Source organism: Sphaerodactylus townsendi, linkage group LG14 (genome assembly GCF_021028975.2).
Source record: "Sphaerodactylus townsendi isolate TG3544 linkage group LG14, MPM_Stown_v2.3, whole genome shotgun sequence".
NCBI lineage: Eukaryota > Metazoa > Chordata > Lepidosauria > Squamata > Sphaerodactylidae > Sphaerodactylus > Sphaerodactylus townsendi.
In genome coordinates this window covers 5,533,725-5,553,764 of record NC_059438.1, presented here as the reverse complement: position 1 = coordinate 5,553,764, position 20,040 = coordinate 5,533,725, and the positions used below count along the sequence as shown (strand labels likewise).

Genomic DNA, 20,040 nt, shown 5'->3' with positions numbered 1-20,040 from the left:
GAAAGGGGGGATATAAATCCAAACTCTAAATCCAATATACACCCAAGTTCACCCAGCTGGCGTGTGTGGGAGTGCACAGGCTAATCTGAATTCCCCAGATAAGCCTCCACAGCTCAGGCGGCAGAGCGGGGAATCAAACCGGTTCCTCCAGATTAGAATGCACCTGCTCTTAACCACTACGCCACTGCTGCTCTTTGACCTGATGATTTTTGATTTGGATACAATTTTGCTTTGGATACAATTTTCTGTTCACTGACATCAAATTTCCACTGCATAATTTGCACGTTCATACATAAATCATCATCAGATATTGTATGTATGCATGTATGCATGTATGCATGTATGTATGTATGCAAAAGTGTGCATTGCGTATAAATTCTGTATGAATTCAACTGTGTATTAAATGTGCACACAATACAATCAAATCTGCAAGATCCGCAGTGGAAAGCAGACAAGAGAAATGACACAAAAATATGAACGTACGTTAACTAGGGACCGCTTCATCCCTAATCCAGAGCAGTAAATATACTTATGGAGTGGGGGATGCTTTTTTTTTGTTTCCACAGTGTTTCTCTCAGCTTCACAAAGGCATCCAGTGAGATAATTTGCCCACAAGGCAAGTTTGAATTAATTTCTCACCCACATCCTTCAGCAGGTTGTTTTGTGCTCAGCTACGGAGCCAGAAAGAACAGATCTGAATTTCCACAGCAACAGCAACTGAATGGAAATGGAAGAATTAGGCTGCATGATTTGGAAGAGCGGACAGCTACTCCACTGCTGGTTTCAAGTCAGGACGGACAACACGAGACAAGAACTCACGTTGGCAGAGGTAAGGGGTGCAATAGCGGACAGAGCTTTGCCCTCTTTTCTCGTTCTGTTTGTCTTGGAGCAATCTGGTGACTCCTATATAAAACAAGATATTTTTGAGTTCATTGCATTCGCTAGGTTTGTCTTAATGGACAGTAGGAAAAATTAGCTCTGTCTTCCATCCATAACCTCCTTCTTTTTCTTTTTTTTAAAAATTGTCTCAGTTGTCACGTAGACCCTATTTCATACAGTGACATAAATGTATGAAATAAATGAGAACAAATGCCTCTGAGGAAGGGAGGGGGGGGGGAATGTAAGGCAGTAACCTGCTTGTGATATCTCTTGGAAGCCAATTTCTCTGTTGGCTGCTGTGTTCTGTTACACCTTAGCATAGCTCAACTTCAACTGCCCAGTCAAAGCATAGCAGAGTGGAATGGAATGGCAGCCAAAGGAAACATCTGGTTTTGGACAGGACTTGGCTTTCCTTTTGAGCAAGAGGGCTCTATAGATCAGTCCCTTGCCTTGTCTAATTCCATTAATGTGATCCCGTGTCCATTGCCTGGCAGTTTAATAGCCATTATTTGTGGCCTCCATCAAATAAAGCCCCAGCCGTAAATCTCGTGCCATGTAAATGAAGATATAAATGTCAATCTGCATTACGGAATAATATTTATGATTTTAATTAAATGAAACTCATTGTGACGTTTATTAGAGCACAAGTTACTTGTTAATGGCAACAAAATGACTCTGGCTGATGCGAGTAATTCTCAAAAATGCTCTTAATAATGATTGTGTTGTATGGTCAAATCAAATAATAATAACAATACTGCTGGCATATGGAATATGGAAACGCATGTGTGTGTTTGATGGAAGACAAACTAGGTATGTGCAGATTTCCACTTTTCCCATTCCTATATTGTTCTGGAAGATCACGCTGTCCTGTCTCTCCTTAATTCTAGTTTTATTTCAAGAAGTTCTGAAATTAATGCCAGAATTGCACTGATTAAAAACTCTAAAAAAGCAATCCTGATGAATGATATGACTGATTGAGATTATTTTTTTACTGTGTTTTACCAATTAGCAGAAGTGTAAATGCATATTGGCGAAATGCTACATTCAGGGAAAGGAAACAACTGTAGGTATGATTTCACTTGAGACAGATATAATGACCCAGACTAGTCTGATCCTGAAAGAATTTGGAAGTAAGAATTTGGAAGCTGGGTTAGAAGCTGAATGGGAGGCCATCATGGAAGACTATGTGCTGCTATGCAGAGGAAAGCAATGGTGAACCACCCCGACTAGTCTCTTGCCTTGACAACTGCATGAGGTAGAACTTCAAGGGATTGTGATAAGTCAGTTGCGACTCAGCACACTATGTGACCAGTGCCTATGAATGTATGATTTGATGGAGATGAGAGAGAAAGGTCATGGATGAATCAATGGTATCAAAAACTGCATGCAATAATTTCTGGACAAAATGCAAAAATAAGAGATGGAACAATTGAGGGTGATTAATGTATCACTTTGGAAAGGAGACTCAATAGTTTAGAACTACAGCATCCATAGAGAAATTTGGATGTCTCAGGAACAACCTTAATATAAGCCACGGAAGGAAGGAAGGAAGGAAGGAAGGAAGGAAGGAAGGAAGGAAGGAAGGAAGGAAGGAAGGAAGGAAGGAAGGAAGGAAGGAAGGAAGGAAGGAAGGAAGGAAGGAAGGAAGATGCTGCCCCTTGTTAGACATGTTAGCAGTGAACACTTTGAGCTGGATCGTGTTTGTATCTCACTTCTCTTTGTAACATCCACTCCCCTTGTTTCTGTTTTATATGGAAATGTTGCAAATTTTGCCACAAATGAGTTTTCAAGACGACCTTACTGCATTTGATAGTTGTAATTTCAGTGAGCTAATCCCCAGACCTCATTGTCTGAATAGCACGCCTCTCAATTTGCTTGTAAAACAGTTTGCAGTTGTGGATTAGCTGTGGTGCTTGCAGTTGTGGATTAGCTGTGGGGCTTGCATAGACCTAGAACCCTGATTAACCAAATCATTAATTTTGAACCTATTTTGTGTAGTGGTTAGTGTGTCTGGCTTGGCGGTCGGGGCATGAAACTCACAAGGAGACCTTGAGCCAGTCATTATGTCTCAGACTAACCTACTTCACAGGGTTGCTGTGAGGATAAAGACCAGGGTGGGGAAAACCTATGGAAAATGAGTAGGTTAAGCAAGTTTTGTACAAAATGGCATTACATAAATCTCTGGGAGGTTAATACTGGTTTAACACTGATTTAGCAGAGAATAGAATCTCCACTTTTTTCCCAGGAGGCATTACATTAATTTTGGCCTCAAGGTTTAATTGGTAGATGAATTAGCTTGTGATTAGGGGCAAGTTTTAATTAGTGGATCTTTGAGTTAAGGACACAGTTCATTTGTAAAGCTATTTTTGCTCTGGTGTGTTACCTCAGTAAAAAAAAATAGGCAAGATCTCCTGTCATTTAACAATGAGTTGCTAAACTGGTGGTGAAATTGAGAAATCTTTCCTCCAGTATCTCAAAAAGGCTCTTATAGTTAGAGGTGATTTCAATTAATCTGTTGATTTATTAGATTTATCATCTGCTTTTTTTGACAGTTTTTAAAATCAAACATCAACCACCCCAAAGTATTTTAATTGTAATTAATGGTATTAGGTTGAAGAGACGTATAAGCCGTATCTGCAGTGAGATTTTATGTTTGATACATTTTTATTCCACTCCTCCTCCAAGGAGTGCAGAGTGGAGTACATTATTCTCTCTCTCTCCCACCCCACCCACATTTTGTCTTCATAACAATTCTGTAAGGTAGGTTATGCTGAGAAACAGTGTCAGGCTGAAGGTCACCCCTGTGCTCCTCCATGGCAGAGTGGATATTTGAACCTGGTTCTCCCAGATAATCTCAATCCTGGTTCTCCCAGAACTTTAAAAAATGTCTTTCTTAAAAGGAAAAAAAACAGAAAACAGAAAAAAGTTAAAATCCAGTAACTAAATAGAGTGAAAGGCAGGCAGGCAGGCAGGCAGGCAGGCACAGGCAGGCAGGCAGGCAGGCGCAGGCAGGCAGGCAGGCAGGCAGGCAGGCACAGGCAGGCAGGCAGGCAGGCAGGCACAGGCAGGCAGGCAGGCAGGCAGGCAGGCAGGCAGGAAGGAAGGAAGGAAGGAAGGATACATACATAAAGTACACACAAAAGTATAGCAAAGTTGCAGCAGATCTGCACATAAATGTCTATAAAATATTTCCAAAGATCTAAAAATAACCCCATATGAAATTGTTGTGCCATGCATTTAAATATTGATAGTGTTCTAAAGTCCTCAATCCATTGATTTACCAGAGGTGGGCAGCATTTTATCTTACCAATGTTGCAATATAAGTCTTGGGCAGCTCCATCCAAACCCGGACACAATGGGCCACAGTGCTGCCCAGTTGCCTCCAAAATGGCTTTTTGGCAATGCGGGGAGCAGGGAAAAGCCTTGAAAGCTCCTCACCTCGGAGAAGCCCCATAGGATTGAGAGGACATATACCACAGAAAGTGTGGTGTAAGTCCAAGGGCCAGTGCAATGTGCTACCAGCTCTCAATCCTGGGAGGGAGCCCCCGAACATGCCCTAACCTGTCCCCTCCCATACTAGCATCCAAGCAAGATGTGTAGGGGAGCAATTGGGATGGCTGGCCACTGGTGCATTCCCCCCTCTGCCAGGGTAAGTGCCCTAGGGAGGGCAAACATGCCGGTGTGAAGGCACACCACTCCCACGAACCCTGGTGGCCCCTCTTTGGATGGGGCTGTTAGTTGTAATAAGGGCACAGAGTGTCCATTATCCAAACCACCATGTTGGCCATTTCCCTAAAGAATAGGAAGAAGAACTAAGAATGACTTAATGATCAAACAAGCAATAGTCCTGACACTGCAAATGTCCAGGGGTAGTGTTAACCATGGAATGACCGTGGCAGCTGTTCCACACTGTTCTGGGGGTGAATGGGTTCTACCTGCTAGGCTTGTCAATTCTGGGATAGGAAATCTGTGGATATTTGGAGGTGGAGCCTGGTGAGGGTGTGCTTATGGAGGGGAGGGGAGGGGCCTCAGTGGGTATAATGTCACAGAGTTCATGCTCCACAGCAGCCATTTTCTCCAGGCGAACTGATTTCTGTTGTTCCTCTATAATAGTGCAGCAGATTTACATATGTGCGTCAGTGGTGTGGAGAAATGTGTGATGTGCTGATGACATAGTAAATCTGCCTGTGTTATAAAGGGAGTGGGGTGGAATCTGACTTGGGCTTCCATTTTCAGTAGCATCCCTATGCTGAGTGTCATGGGGGGAGGTTGAAAATCAATGGATTAGCATAGGCCATGGATAGGAAGGCTGTGAAAGACTTCTGCCTTGGAAATCTGGTGACTGAATAGGCTGCTGGGCTGACCATGCAAGATGTCCTCCTGGACCTCTATTCTTCTGCCTCCACCCTCACGTAACCCTTTTCGGCCACTTGCACACGTTCTCCAAAACCATCCTAAATGGCCTTCTACTTCTAATTTTAACACAAGAGCAGAACCACGACTGCAGTCTTACGACTAGGTACTATTCCTGTTCCTACTGAGCTTTTGTTGTGACCGCCATCCCAAACCTTGCAGCTGATCTTGTTTTACTTGCAACATTGACACAAGTGAAAATTCTGGGCAGATGTTGAACAGCAGAAATCCTTCACTTGGCCGGGCGTCTGCTGTTTTAATGAGTCAAGAGGAAGGGAGGGGCAGCTTGGCAGAACGGCCATGCCTTGGGTTTCAAAGAATCAGATTGTATCAAAATCTTGAATTTCTAACCTATTCCCTGGAGTTGAAAATACTTCCACGGAGTCAAGGAAAGTTGAAGAACGTGCCTCACACCACTGTAGTTATAGAGGAAACATAACAGCACTTGCAACAGAAACGATCCTTGCATTCATTTAAGAACAAATATACCTGAGTGAAACTGTTCAGGTTTTTTTTCTCAGAAAAGTGCACTGACCTTTTTTTCTCTTGTTCCTTGAATCATACCTTGCACTAACATCTACTGGGACTTAAGTGCAGTGGAAAAAAAAAGAAGTCGAGACCAAAGATTCTTTTTTGTTGTTGTTCCTCTAGGAAAATTCCATTCACTTCTTTTTCATATTGCTTCATGGCATGTTATAGCCACAACCGTTGCTTCCAGGACAATTACACATACCCAAATATCTTTGTTTTGTGGTCTTCTTTTTGTTTTGAAGGGTATGTATTGGAAACTTGGTGAATAACATTTACTGGTAAGTCAACATTGCCCAAGGCTTAACATGAAAAGAAAGAAAACTTTTGAGCGGAACCTCTTTTTTTTTTTTTACATTTACACCCATGACATTGAAATGGCCTTTAATAATAATAATAATAATGGAAAATGGGTATGACGTTTGAGAATTTACTGGAGGCTCGGGTAACTGGGGAAACCACAAAAAAACTATGAAAGGGCAAGGAGATTTTACAAATGTAATTTTTAAAATTGTTATCAAACTTTTCTTCATAATCAGGGCCCAAAACAGCTTGGTACATTCTTCTGTCTCTTCCACTCCATCTTCAGAAGAACAACCTGTTGAGGGAATTTGGGCTGAGAGATTGTTATGGGCCCGAGGTCACCCGCTGAATTTCCATGACAGAGGGAGGATTTGGGCCAGTTCATCCCAGGTCCTAGTCCAGTGATGGCGAACCTTTTCGAGACCGAGTGCCCAGATTGCAACCCAAAACCCACTTATTTATCACAAAGTGCCAACACGGCAATTTAACCTGAATACTGAGGTTTTAGTTTAGAAAAAACGGTTGGCTCCGAGGTGTGTGTCACTCGGGAGTAAGCTTGGTGGTAGTCGGTGGTTTAGCTTTGAAGCAACCGTGCAACTCTTCCAATGGGTGAATCACGATCCTAGAGGAGGGTTTACTTAGAAGCAAGCTCCATTGCCAGCAACTGAGCTTACTCCCAGGTAAAGGATCACCCTTTAGTTCTTCGCATGAAAATCAGTGGGGCTTAACAGCGCTTAACAGGGTTACCTACACTGCTTCCCCAAAACTAGGTCTTTGGTTTAATGCTAATAATCGAGCCCAGTGGCTCAGGCCAGCCTAGATGTGTGTGGCGGGAACGACTCTGTTTGCACGTGCCCACAGAGAGGGCTCTGAGTGCCACCGCTGGCACCCGTGCCATAGGTTCGCCACCACTGTCCTAGTCCAACCACCATTCCATGTCAGTTCATAAGATGAAATTCAGAACAATGTATATTTCTGAAGCGCAGCTGAATCCAGTGTAGCATGAATATTGAGGGCAACTTGTTCATTACGTGGAAGTATTTGTGCCTATTTGTGATATATTAAAATACTTGTTTTTTTTATAACGTAGAAGTTTACCCTACTTTAAAACTTTTTTTTGTCCTAGCTGCTGGTAAATGCCAGATGTTTTTGTCATCTCCCTTTGCAAACCAAGACTTACCACTCAAAAGTCAACATTTGCCAAATTTCTGGCAACAATAGTGGTTGCTAGTTATGTTTAGACTCGAGAAGACAAGGATATGATCATGCTGCTTCAGTTCCTGAAGAACCATTACATGGAAGAGGGGAAAAAAACCAATGCTTTGCTGTTCCCGAGGACAAGGCTTTATCTAATGGGTCTAAGTTACAGGAGGATCTATTTTAGTTGAACATGAGGAGATGCTTCAAAGTTGTAATAATGGTTCAACTATAGAATCAAGCATTTAGTGGAGTGGTAAGTTCAACCTCCCTGGAAGTTTTGAAGCATAGCCTGGATAGCAACCTACCAGGAATGTCATAGCTTTAATTTGGACTGGACTGCTCGTAACTGCAAGTGCTAGGATTCTATGGGTTAGATCCCACCAGCCTCTCTTTGGGTGGCAAAGGAAGGAAGAGTTCCCTTTGGCTACCAAATAAGACTATGCTGGGAATCATGGAACTATGCTGGATCCAACTCCATGAAGGTGCCATCTCTGACATGTGTCTGAAAAGTGTAGTCAAGTTGAAGCTGGCTTATCCTGACCCTATAGGATTTTTAAGACAAGAAACTAACAGGTGGTTTGTCATTGCTTGTCTCTGCTTACCTACCCTGGAATTCCTTGATGGTTTCCCATCCAAAAATTAACCAGGGGCAACCATGTTTAACTTCTGAGATTAGGTTAGCCTGAGTCATTCAGGGCAGGGGCTTTGATGTGTAACTCCCCGAAATTCACCATAAGCCATGGAGCTCCTTCCTCAGCATTCTGCTTAGGTTGAGACAATGGTCGAATCCCCACTACCGTCTTAGCCAGGTTTCAGAACGCAAACTAACCAGGTTTGAGGGACGACCTCCCCATTGCTTGCGTGGCAGATTCCGTTTCTGGTGCTCGTTCTCCTCGTTAATCTGCGTTCTGGCAGGACCTGGTTGCAAGTGGCATAGACCCCATTAACACGGTTTAGAGCTGATCCGAGGGGAGGGATGAGGGTTGAAACCCTGACTCGTTTCCCGCCCTGGAGTGTGACGCGGAATTTGGGCAACCAATCAGCGCTGCGATGCGCGCACAGCCTTTCCTTGGTTTTGTTTCCGCTTTTGCGATTGGCCAACAGAAGGGGTCACAAACGTTAAACAGTCAAACGTGTAACTTTGAATCATTAATAGTTTATACAGGTAATGATTAACTGTTTGCACAGTTAAATAGTTAAACATTAAACTTTTACACACTGGTTTTTTGATCACGCCCTTACAATGTACGTTTCCACAGTGGGAAAAGGTCCCACCCCATCAAGGCACGCCAGCCAATCAGGGGAGACCAGCGAAGCGAGCTCGCCTGGTAGTGGGGATTGCTAAGAGTTCTGCAAATGGGTGTGTCTGCTGTGTGCTCGCTGCAGTGGGGAGGGAGAAACTCTGATGAAGAGGACACGGTTTCACAACGAACAGGTTTGGATCTGCCTGCAAATTTCAAGTGGGGATTTGACCAATATTGGCCACAATTAGAGTCAGGACCTTCTAATTTCTTATCATGGACCTTGGACTGTCTTCTCATGCTTCTCTTTTGACACTGCAAAATCAACGCAGACATTTCTTTTTCAAATTTCTTTTGAGAGTTCGCCCTATGATTTAATTCCACAGTTGCTTCTGAATTGTCCATTTTTGCATTTTCTCTTGTTATGTTTTCCCTTGTTAGATTTTATATTTGATCACCATTTTAAAAAAAACTATCGTGCTGTCTATATTGCATTTAATGTATGCTGCTTTGAAAGAGCTTTTGAAAATGAGTGGATGAACCTGGTAAATTAAGAATTCAATAGAGGGTATAATTTTCAAAAGGAGTGATTGTGAACATATGTAACCTGATCTGATTACATTTCCACTCCCCTGCCAGAAATATCTACATCCAACAACCTTATTTAGATCCTGCAGTCTGCCCTGAATCTTGCCTAGGAATGATGGGTGAGAGAGGCCACTAGGGAGATGCTTAGCTGCTTAGCATATTACACACACACACACACACACACAAACAATGAGGAGAAGGAGAGATGGATGAGCACCCAGAAGTAGTTAAATAGAATGCACAAGTCATTCATATATCTTGTATTGCCATTTGCTTATGATGGGCGCCATGATTCTGGGAATATAAAGTCATGTCTTTGAGTTTTGAGGACTGGCTGTTTTCCAAGAACGAACATGGTATCATGTTAGTACAGAAGGAGGCTGGAGCATCTGATGAGCCAGCTATTCCCTAGCTAGAAATGTTCACAGCCAACAACCCTATTTAAGGATACTATCAAGTTTTGCAAGGTTGCCGGTTCCATTCTAATATCCCTGTTCTGATTTTACTTTTCTCTTGTTTGAACTGGAACCACAAATTTGTCACATAGAAGAAGAAGAAGAAGAAGAAGAAGAAGAAGAAGAAGAAGAAGAAGAAGAAGAAGAAGAAATAAATAACAGCTTGAAGACAGCTGTTGTACAGAAGAAGAAGAAGAAGAAGAAGAAGAAGAAGAAGAAGAAGAAGAAGAAGAAGAAGAAGAGGAGGAGGAGTTTGGATTTATATCCCCCCTTTCTCTCCTGTAGGCGGCTCAAAGGGGCTGACATCTCCTTTCCCTCCCCCCCTCACAACAAACACCCTGTGAGGTGGGTGGGGCTGAGAGCTCAGAAGATCTGTGACTAGCCCAAGGTCACCCCGAATTGCGTGGCATGTTGTTGGAGTGCACAAGGCTAATCTGAAATTCCCCAGATGCAAGCCTCCCTGCACACAAGCTCAAGTACGGGCCAGTGAGCCAAGGGAATCAGGCAAAACCCAGTTCCTCCAGATTAGAATGCTACTGTATAATTTTCTACATGCCAGTTATTTTCTATAAAATGTTTCCATTTCACATTATTTTGTGCAGCAATAAATCAACATTATATATTATAGCGTATATATAGAAGAAGAAGAATTTGGATTTATATCCCACCTTTTCTCCTGTAAAGAGACTCAAGGTGGCTTACAAGCTCCTTTCCCTTCCTCTCCCCATACATCACAGAGATAGACAAATCAACAGTATCAGTGACAAGACTAGACCTCTACACTAGAAATACAGAAATACATTGTATTCACAGTGCAATATACAGAAACAAAAAAGACCATATTAATTGATTTTTCATTGGACCAGGGTCACTTGACATGAATTTGTTAGACTGACCCATTCAGAACCAGTAATTTCTCAGACAGGTGATTGTCCAGACCTCTAAGTTGTATGAGTCTCACCATCTTGCAGACATAACATCTCGAGAATCTCTGAAACTTGTCAGAACTCTAGCTCACTGTGGGTCTAGAAATGACAACTTGGATGGTAAGTGGATATTCAGCCAGTGTATCACTATCCAGCTCTGACCCAGAGGAGGACTGCCAAGGAAGAATTTACACCCAAAGGATGCAGAAGGTATGTCCTGACCACTACAAAAGGTTATTGGTCAATGTTCACCTTGCTACACCCCAGCTTGTTTTCATGTTCACAACTGTTCTTATCTCCATCACTCCTCTCCTAAACTTTTGAGAAGTTCCATTCCATTCTTTTATTATTTCATAGGTCTGTGCTGTCCTCCATTCCACTCCTCCTGGATTCCAGTTTTAAACTAAGAGGATTTCTAATATGAATCCTGGAACTGGAAAATGTGCTGCTGCTGAATTGTTCAGTCTCCTTCATGGAGTTCTGGTTTTCCCACCACCTCAATATGCAAGAGTAGATTTATTCACAGAATAAAAAAAAGGCAAGCTTGATGTGGTAATATGCATAGCTCCATCGCTATTTTTTTCTGCAGTGTTTTGCTGGCATGCATGTGGTCTTCTCTGCATTCATACCTTGATGAAAGAGTCATGGTACCACTGTATGGATTGTCACATAACATTTGTTTTCTTGCAGGGAGTTACTAGTGCATGCATGTGCACTGGTAATGTACAAGGGAGTGGAAACACAGAAATGAAAGCTGATAACTGCAATGAAATGTGCTATGTATGAAATCTGGAAGCAAAAACAATTTTTTTTAAAAAAAACCCTGAACATTCCCAAAGCACTGTTTTCAATTTTGGAAACAAAACTACTTGTACCTCCAAAATTTGGGAAAAAAATTGAACGGGAGACTTGATAATTCTACCATCTTATTCTCTAGGAAGCGATGAGTTGTGGACACTCAATAGGAAGTTCTCCTTTTTTCTGGGAGAAGGAAGGAAGGAAGAGTAAAAAGGGATGAGTCTCCCTGTACTGCAACATCCAACCCAGACTGCATAAATTTTTGTACCGTTCTCTTCGTGAATACAATGTACTTTGCTACATGACAGGCACTTAAACACCAGAGGATAGGTCTCCCACCTGCTTTTTGGTTCTTTAAGGTTGACTTCCAGTCCACATCATCTCCAATCCAACCACATCAATAATCAACATTGTTTTTCTTTCAACTATTGGCAACTATTGGCAACTATTGGCAAAGAGCACATGCATCAACTCTAAACATTTCTGTTGCAATATCTGCTTTACAAGGCCAGTACGTTATTGTCTAAGGCTCACAGGTATATATACTCCACTTGCTTTGCTTTCCTACTATCAGATCCTCTGAAGATGCCAGCCACAGATGCAGGCGAAACGTCAGGAGAGAATGCTGCTAGAACACGGCCATACAGCCCAGAAACCACACAGCAACCCAGTACGTTATTGCCGCAGGAATCCAAAGCACAAAATGGCCACCAACCTTTGAGCTCTTAATGACTACATGAAAAATAACATATCAGGCAGATTGTCTGAACAACCTATTTTTCTCTTGTAAAGGTTAATAGAAAGCTGTCTCCTGAAGCAGACCACCACATACTATGTGACGTCAAATCATTATTGACTTCTGGAAACCCCAGCAAGAAGCTTTCAAACCAAGTGAGAAACAAATGTTTTTTCCATTGCCTTCCTCTGCAGGGTCTTCTTTGGTGATCCCCCATCCAAGTACTGACCCAGCTTACCTTTTGAGATCTGATGAGATCAGGATATACCATACCATTCCTCATCCTGAAGCAGCTCATTAGCCCATCCAGACCAGAACTTTTCCTTTTTACTGACAGCTCTTTTCAAGGTCTCAGGCAATTGTAAACCACCTCCGTCTCTTGCCTTGAAGACCCTCCAGGGTCGCCATAAATTGGCTGCAACTTGACAGCATTTTCTATCACCTCCAAGGTCTAAGGCCAACCCTGCAATTGATTAGCTAGAGATGCCTTGGACTGAGCATGCTAAACACATACCCTACCACTGAACTATGGCCCAATGGTGAGCAAGAATGGAAATAAAATGGCCTCATTAAGAACTGAATAGAAGTTAGACAAAGATGGTGCCTATTTCAAAGAGTCAGTTATTAAATTTTTTTTACTACCACATTGCCTCTCTCCACACCTGGAAGTTTTTGGAACAGTACCTCAATGCAAAAACAAAGACGGGTCTTTGGATGGGACCAGAATGCATGAATTGCCATGGGCTCAGGGAGGACAGTACGTCCTGTGACAGGACGCATATTAGTCTAATTAAAAGCTTACCAGTCTCAATTGAGCTGGGTTTTTTTTTCGCTTTTCAAATTACCAGTGTGGAATAGCTATAAGTGAGCATTAAAAGGCCAAATCATTCTTATCCAGATAAACGGGATTTTGTGGTAATGCGGTCCTGACCTTTTTATAGTGACAATCTGACATTAATTTTGAAGGATCATATATTCCTGTCAGCTGTCGTTGTGAGGCATATAATGGGTTTGGAAGTAGGTCTGCGAGTTCCGAGACTCCACTTACAGTTTAACATGCTTGGTACAAATATGAGGAGGCTCTCTCTCTCTAAATTTTTTTCACCAGCTTGACAGTTTTTCAAACATATTCACTGTCAGCCCCTAACAACCTGTCAACAACTGCCATTCTGTGAAAACTGCAGAAGCTGGTTTGAGCACTGTGAAAAGTGACAGACATGCCACAAGGATAAAGTTCCTCAGAAATGGAGGGTGAAAACTTTTGAAAGCTTGCCCTTCCAAGTCAAAATGAACAGTCAGATATCTGAAAAAAACATACACTTGTCATATCTGATATCTATTTCTCTCTGCCCCCCTCCCCACCCTTAACTGCCACCACTTTAAATTGAGGTGTATATGAAGGAACAGAACATAGCTTAAGACATGGGGTGGTGGGTGACTAGAATGTTGTGGTATGTTTCTCATCCCCACCTGTTTAGTCCAACAAAATTAAATAAAAGGCAGGTAAAATTGTGTTTTATTGTGGGTCAGGTTGGTTCTAGGAATGAACGACTAGTGCCTATTGCATTTATTAACTGGATTTATATCTCACCCTTTCCCAACCAAGGTTGGGCTTTCTATATTTGCATACATTGTAGTCAATGGTTTTGGATCTCCATTTGTTTAGTGTACTGTGTACCTACATTGTTTTATATTTTTATTTATTTATTTTATTGAATTTGTTGCCCCACCCTTTCCCAGTTTGCATGGGATTGATTTGGGCACCACTTATGCATCTAATATTGTTTGAGGACAGTGCTGCCTCCCATCAGTCAGCAGTCTTCCCCCGCTTCCTTTGACTGGACAGTTGCCCAGGGACTACAGAATGCATCTGACAACCACACCCCTGGATTTACCAGCAAACACAGGAACCTCTGGAGATCCAGAAGAAGCTGCTGGGAACTGGTTGGATTGTCTGGGCAGCAGGCTGGCTTCAGCTGTTCCACTGAGAAGGGTGGGGCCAGCACAGGCCCAACCCAGCTGCAATCAACAGGCCTCAGCATTTCCAAAGGGCAGAGCTGGCACAACCCAGACCAGGCTGCAATCAGGAAGGAGGGCCCAGAACCTTGAGGGGCCAATCTTGAGCATAACAGACAGCCCACCAAACAACCACTACTAGTCTGGAAGGGAGCCCCAAGTGGGGAGAAACCATTTTGGAAGGAATAAAAGGGGTACAGGGGAGGAGAATAGGAAGGAGAAGGATGAGAAGTGTGTGAGAGTGTTGTAAATTGCTTGCCATTAAAGTGTGTCTGCTGGAAACTGATAACCTCAATATGGTCCTTTGTGAGTAGCTCACCAGGGTGCTGGCCTACCTTGTGAGGATGGTGGGGAGGGGAGACACCCACAAAAATACATTTCATGCTAATTTAGTGGTGCACAAATAATGTTGAAAGTGTATACATTTTACATGATCAGAATTTTTTTTAGCAAAATCATAGGTTCAGTTTCTACAATGGAGTGAAAATGAAATGGGAATGGAAAAAGGTGGCTTGAAACAGCAGGCATGAGAAATGGAAAACCACCCCTATTGGTTTGCTTGGTCTAACCACTCTCACTCTTGAACTAAGGGTGTATTCCAGAGACCCACAACTTTATTGATCCTGGTGTGTATTTTTTAATTTTGAGAATGGTAGTGGTGATTTATGACTCCCTAATCTCTGATTATCTGGCCATTGAGGGAATTCCTTTTTTTTTTTTAAGTTAGTGTGCACATGTTCAAGTTTCAACCTGAGTTGGTATTGATATGTAAATATTTATACATACAATTGAAATGTAACATATAGTGCTGATTTGGTTGTGGTGGCAAGCACAGTCAAATTACAGTTCACGTGTGACCTTGTATGGTTTCAAGGCAATACACCCTGAGAGGTGGTTTGCTATTATCTGTCTCTGCACAGCAACTTTGCAGTTCTTTGGTAGTCTCCCATGCAAGCTAGTTGACTCCAACCAGTGGCATATTTATTTTATTTTTATTTATTTTTATTTTTATTTGTATCTTGCCCTTCTCAAGAAGGGGCCTAAATGGGGCCAAGGGGCATGAGTGCCTCCCCGTGCCCCCTGGCTCCCTGCGTCCCACCCCCTTGCCTGGCTTCCCTTTCCCCACTTACGGGAGCTACCAGGGAGACTGGGAAAGGGCGGGGCTCAGGGGGAAGGGCAGAAGCCGGCCTGCAGGGAGCCCGGGAGGGGGTGGGGTGCTGCGGTGTATGGCTCGGGAAAACATCATTTTGTCATGTGATGAAACAGCATGCACTCAGAGACATGGGATACCCCATGTCCCTATAAGCAGTATGCCAATGACTCCAACCTTTTCATTTGCATAAAGGCTATTCTGGGGATCAAAGAAACTGTGTGAAAAAAACTGTGTGACCTTGGTGCCACAGTGAAGGAGGGAGGGAGGTAAGATTAAGGTGGCTAGATCCAACCCTTCGATTTCCACAAAGGAGAAATGAATTAAAACGAGGGCTTTGGGGTTGAAAGTGTGTGGATGAGAAATTGTAAATCAGTGCATTTTGGCGTTAACTTCTAAATTCTTGGTATCTTTTAAAAAGTAGGTTGTTATACCCTGCTTTCCCTTCCCCTCTCTATCTTTAGAGTGGCTTACAATCACATTCCCTTCCCCTCTGCACAAAAGGTACCTTATGAGGAAGGTTGGGCTGAGAGCATTCTGAGAGAACAATGGCTGGTCTCAGGTCACCTGGAAGGCTTCATATGGAAGAGTCTGGGATCGAACCCAGTTCTCCAAATTGGAGTCCACGGTTCTTAATCGCTGTACCACACTGGCTCTCCATTCTGGTTCTCTGTGCAGTAGGATTCATTCCACTGATAAAATCCCCCCAGGCTTGGATGATTTATACCAAGAAAAGAAACAAGGTACCATCCTCTGAAAAACAGTGTGCCAGAATGGGACTCCTTTTCCAGAAAGTCATGGAGCAGCAAGCACTTGAGTCTGCAAAAACTTATACTTTGATGCATGTTCCAATTATCTAGCTAGCTGCTCATCTCTCCTTTCACAGCTTGACTTTCACTAATCTCTCTGTGGAGTTTCCAGCGACATGCCTAACTTGTCTACGTCCACCAGTCAGACTTTGACATGGTGTGTACTTGATCTGGGGCTGGTAGTTTTGCTGCAGACATGGCTTGCACAAATGGGACTGGCAGCTGGAAAATACAGGCAGGAAGAAAAGTGCACAAACAGGGATTCTTGCCTTCTCTCTTCAAACCAGATCTATCATACTGCTCCCCCTGGCTGTTTGAAGAGTATGAGAAGCCAAAGAGAATTTTGTTGCGTTCATTGAAAGAGGCTGTATGGTCTCAGGAAAGATCTTTAAGATTTGCCTGGACGCATCATTGTGACTGCATTGAATTCTGCTAAATAGGGTTTTCCAGTTTTTAACATGTGCCTTTATGTGATAGGAGTTTTGATTTCTTTACAGGCTGCAAGCTTTACAGCTGATTTTGGGCGGGGGGGGGGGGGGGAATCTTTCCCTATCTACTTTTCAGCCTTGGCCTCAAAGAATGCATTTATGTTTACCTCTAACACCATCTTCTGCTATTTTTTAATTATTATTTTTTCAATCAGTACAATGGTTGGTATCTTGCTGTCTGAAGCTGAGGACCATGAAGTCAAGAGTGAAGGTCTCTGATCATGACAGCAATTCTCTGGGAGAATCAGAATTTTGCATTTGGTGGTTTTATGTTCATTTAATACACCCCTGCCAGCTCTACATATACAGGCCTTCATCATGACCATGAATCTACAGATGGTGAGCATGAGAATCAATCCAAAGGATCACCAAAATTATTGGATGTAGACTGTATCAATTTGTACTGCAGGGGAAGAGAAAGAACCATCTGTTTTAATATTTTGTCTTTTTGGATATAGGAACCCTTGGGAATCAGTAGTCTTCCACAGTAGGGGAAATCGACATAAATCCCCCTTCCCTTCCATCTGCAGAAAGGTTAGGCAGTATCCAAGCCTCTATATGCTGAATAAAACTATACACCATACATGCCCAATGAATAGAATTAAAACTGTGGTCAAAAGTGCACAAAACAAAATAGGGAAGGTTTTGCCGAGTGATGTGCTATAGCAATACAGTGAGAAGGAACTGTTTCAGATGGACTTGTGCAATATGAAAATTAAAAATAGGATGATTAGGGCCGTTTTGTGGAATTGCCACAATGCAATAAAAATAATTGGTTTCGAATAACGATCTTTGATTCACTACCAACATATCTTAATTATCACTTTAGGTACTCTTCTCTTCCATCCCTCCCCCTTCCCCAATCAGTAGTTAATTTAAGTGCAACCAAATTGAGATGGCGACTTCATATTCAGATAATTATCTGGGCCTAACCTCAACCCCTGGATGGCATTTAGATTTTATATCCTTCGTACAAATGCTTGCGCTCTTCAATTACCAGATGAAACAATCTAAGCAAAGAGTTAGAAAGGATGATGGGCGGTGCTTATACAGCCTGGCTATCCTCTGCTCATTGGGTCTGTAAAAATAACAAAAATCAGTAGGCCATTTTGGTGTACATGGTGAGCCCTGTCGTGGTGGGCTGACTGCATGAGATTTTATGTGCGAATGTTCAGGTTCTCTTAAATAGGTATGTTCTGTAAGGCATGAGCCCAAGACTCACTTCTCCTGGCTGCTCAGTGAATTAATCTATGGGAGTTAACCAGCCCTACAATGTGGGGCAGAGGAAAAGTCAACACCTCCTGATTTGGATGAAGAGGTTCATTGTAAAGTTGTCTGTCTGCATGTTTGCTCATAAGTAAGCCCCTTTAAATCTAGTGGGTCATAAATCTGAAAAATGCATTTACAATTGAACCAAGTATTAATCTGTTCATTGATATTTTTTTTCTCCTTCATAGTACAAGAATTATTTCAGGTATACCGGAAAGAGAAAGTTAAGCTATTAAGAAAACAAACATCCCTTGCACTTCACTATATTATAAAGTTAAGTGTTTTTGGTTTCCCAAATATCTTTTAAATTTGGGAGGGGGCTGTCTGAATGTTCCTTTGCCAAGACTAAGTATGAAATTAGCATTTTAATGTGTAGTGTTGAATTTTTGCATTTCTTTTTTTTGCAGCTGAATATTCACCACACCAAATCTTTCCTCAGATGTACAGCAGATTTTAGACAGCAAAGGATCTGCTACCTTTAGAGGTTTTACTGAATATGTAGCCTTTCAGCTGGAAAAGAAGATGGCATGATATCATCCAATCATGTTGGCTCTCAGAAGCCAAGCAGGGTCGGTACTTGAAAGACCGACCCATTGCATAGGAATGTGTGCCATGCACACATAGGCCCCTTCTGCACACGCAAAATAATGTGTTTTCAAACCACTTTCACAACTGTTTGCAAGTGGATTTTGCTATTCCGCACAGCTTCAAAGAGCACTGAAAGCAGTTTGAAAGTGCATTATTCTGCATGTGCGGAATGAGCCATAGTTTCAATCCAAAAGCTCCTATTTCACCCATGGGGTTTGATGTACTAGTCTTCTACAGCCAGAAAAACAAAGAGGCTTGTGACACCATAAAGACGAATGCATTGTGCCAGAAGCTTTCATGAGACGGAGTTTACTTCATCAGGCGTGTGAAGTGTCACATCCAGTTAGCAGAGCAATCAATACCCAAAGCTACAAGTAGCAGAAGGAGGGGTTCTTATCACAGTCAGAGGATAGAAAGCCACAAAAGGATTTACAAGTTTTGGTACACCATTTAACTTTATCCTATATTGCCAGTCAATGAAATGTTGGGGGTGGACTACACGTTCTCTGAATGGATTGTGAACTTTTGATTGGATATGGTGCTTATCTGTGCTCTGCTGTAATGTAGCACACCTTGTCTGGGGTAAAACAGCCTTCTGAACTTTATTTGTAATAAATGGCCCCCAGCCTTTTCCCTCTTCTTGCTTAAGTTAGAGTCTTGACTCTATCATAGATACTTCAGTCCAAAACTTGATCCTTTCCAGCTGCTATCTTTTCCTTCAGTTGTCTCAGAGCCAGCGTGGTGTAGTGGTTAAGAGCAGGTGGGCTCTAATCTGGAGAACTGCATTTGATTCCCCACTCCTCCACATGAGTGGCGGAGGCTTATCTGGTGAACCAGATTGTTTTCCCACTCCTACATTCCTGCTGGGTGACCTTGGGCCAATCACTGTTTTCTCAAAACTTTCTTTGCTCCACCTACCTCACAAGATGTCTGTAGTAGGAAAAGTAGTTTGTTAGCCCCGTTGAGTCTCCTTACAGAAGAGAAAGGGGGGCAAAAATCCAAACTCTTTTTCATCTTAATAAACGAGCTAAGGCACTTATCTTCTTCAGAATTATGTAAGGGATCCCCAGTTGAGTTTCCCCTCAATGCCCCCCTCTATTTCTTTTGTGGAGTTTCATCCTTGTGCTCATGCAGCACGATTAGATGCAAAAGTACAGCAGGAATTAAAAGCTACTGCAAACCATAAGCAGGAATTGAAGGCTACTGCAAACCATACATGGACAAAACATGGAAGTATAAAATGGATTACAAAATGGATCCTATTATATTTATGGAGGGCCATTTCAAAAGAAACAAGGAATAAGCATTTTCTTCCTGGATCCAAGTCAAGCCCCTGCAGTCATTGTGTCCCCCAAAGTAGTTGTTTGGGCAGCTTGGCCTAAAAACCAGCCTAGCAGCATGTTTGTTCAATTTCAGAAGTAAGTAGACTTCCCAATTACCCAGGCCTTGCACAGAATTCCTTGCCACCAGCCCTAATCTAACTGTTGAGAAACTGAGGAGCAGGAGAAAAAAATGGCCTCTAGAAATTTTCTTATGTCTCAGTGGTCTTTATCTTGAGTCTATTGGGGGAATCCTCCTGCATCACCTGGAAGTGACATCACATCCATTCCAAACTCCACCCTCCCCAGGTACTGCTCCTAAAATTTCCTTGCA

At 42.5% G+C, this 20,040-nt stretch overlaps 1 long non-coding RNA gene across 1 annotated transcript; it reads left to right on the top strand.

Annotated features, from left to right (window-relative positions):
• Window positions 1–729: 729 nt before the first annotated feature.
• On the top strand, window positions 730–18,417 carry LOC125443714. The gene is made up of 3 exons (XR_007246166.1): window positions 730–829; window positions 10,579–10,743; window positions 18,207–18,417. It is a non-coding gene; the product is annotated as an uncharacterized LOC125443714 (long non-coding RNA).
• The last annotated feature ends 1,623 nt before the right edge of the window (window positions 18,418–20,040 follow it).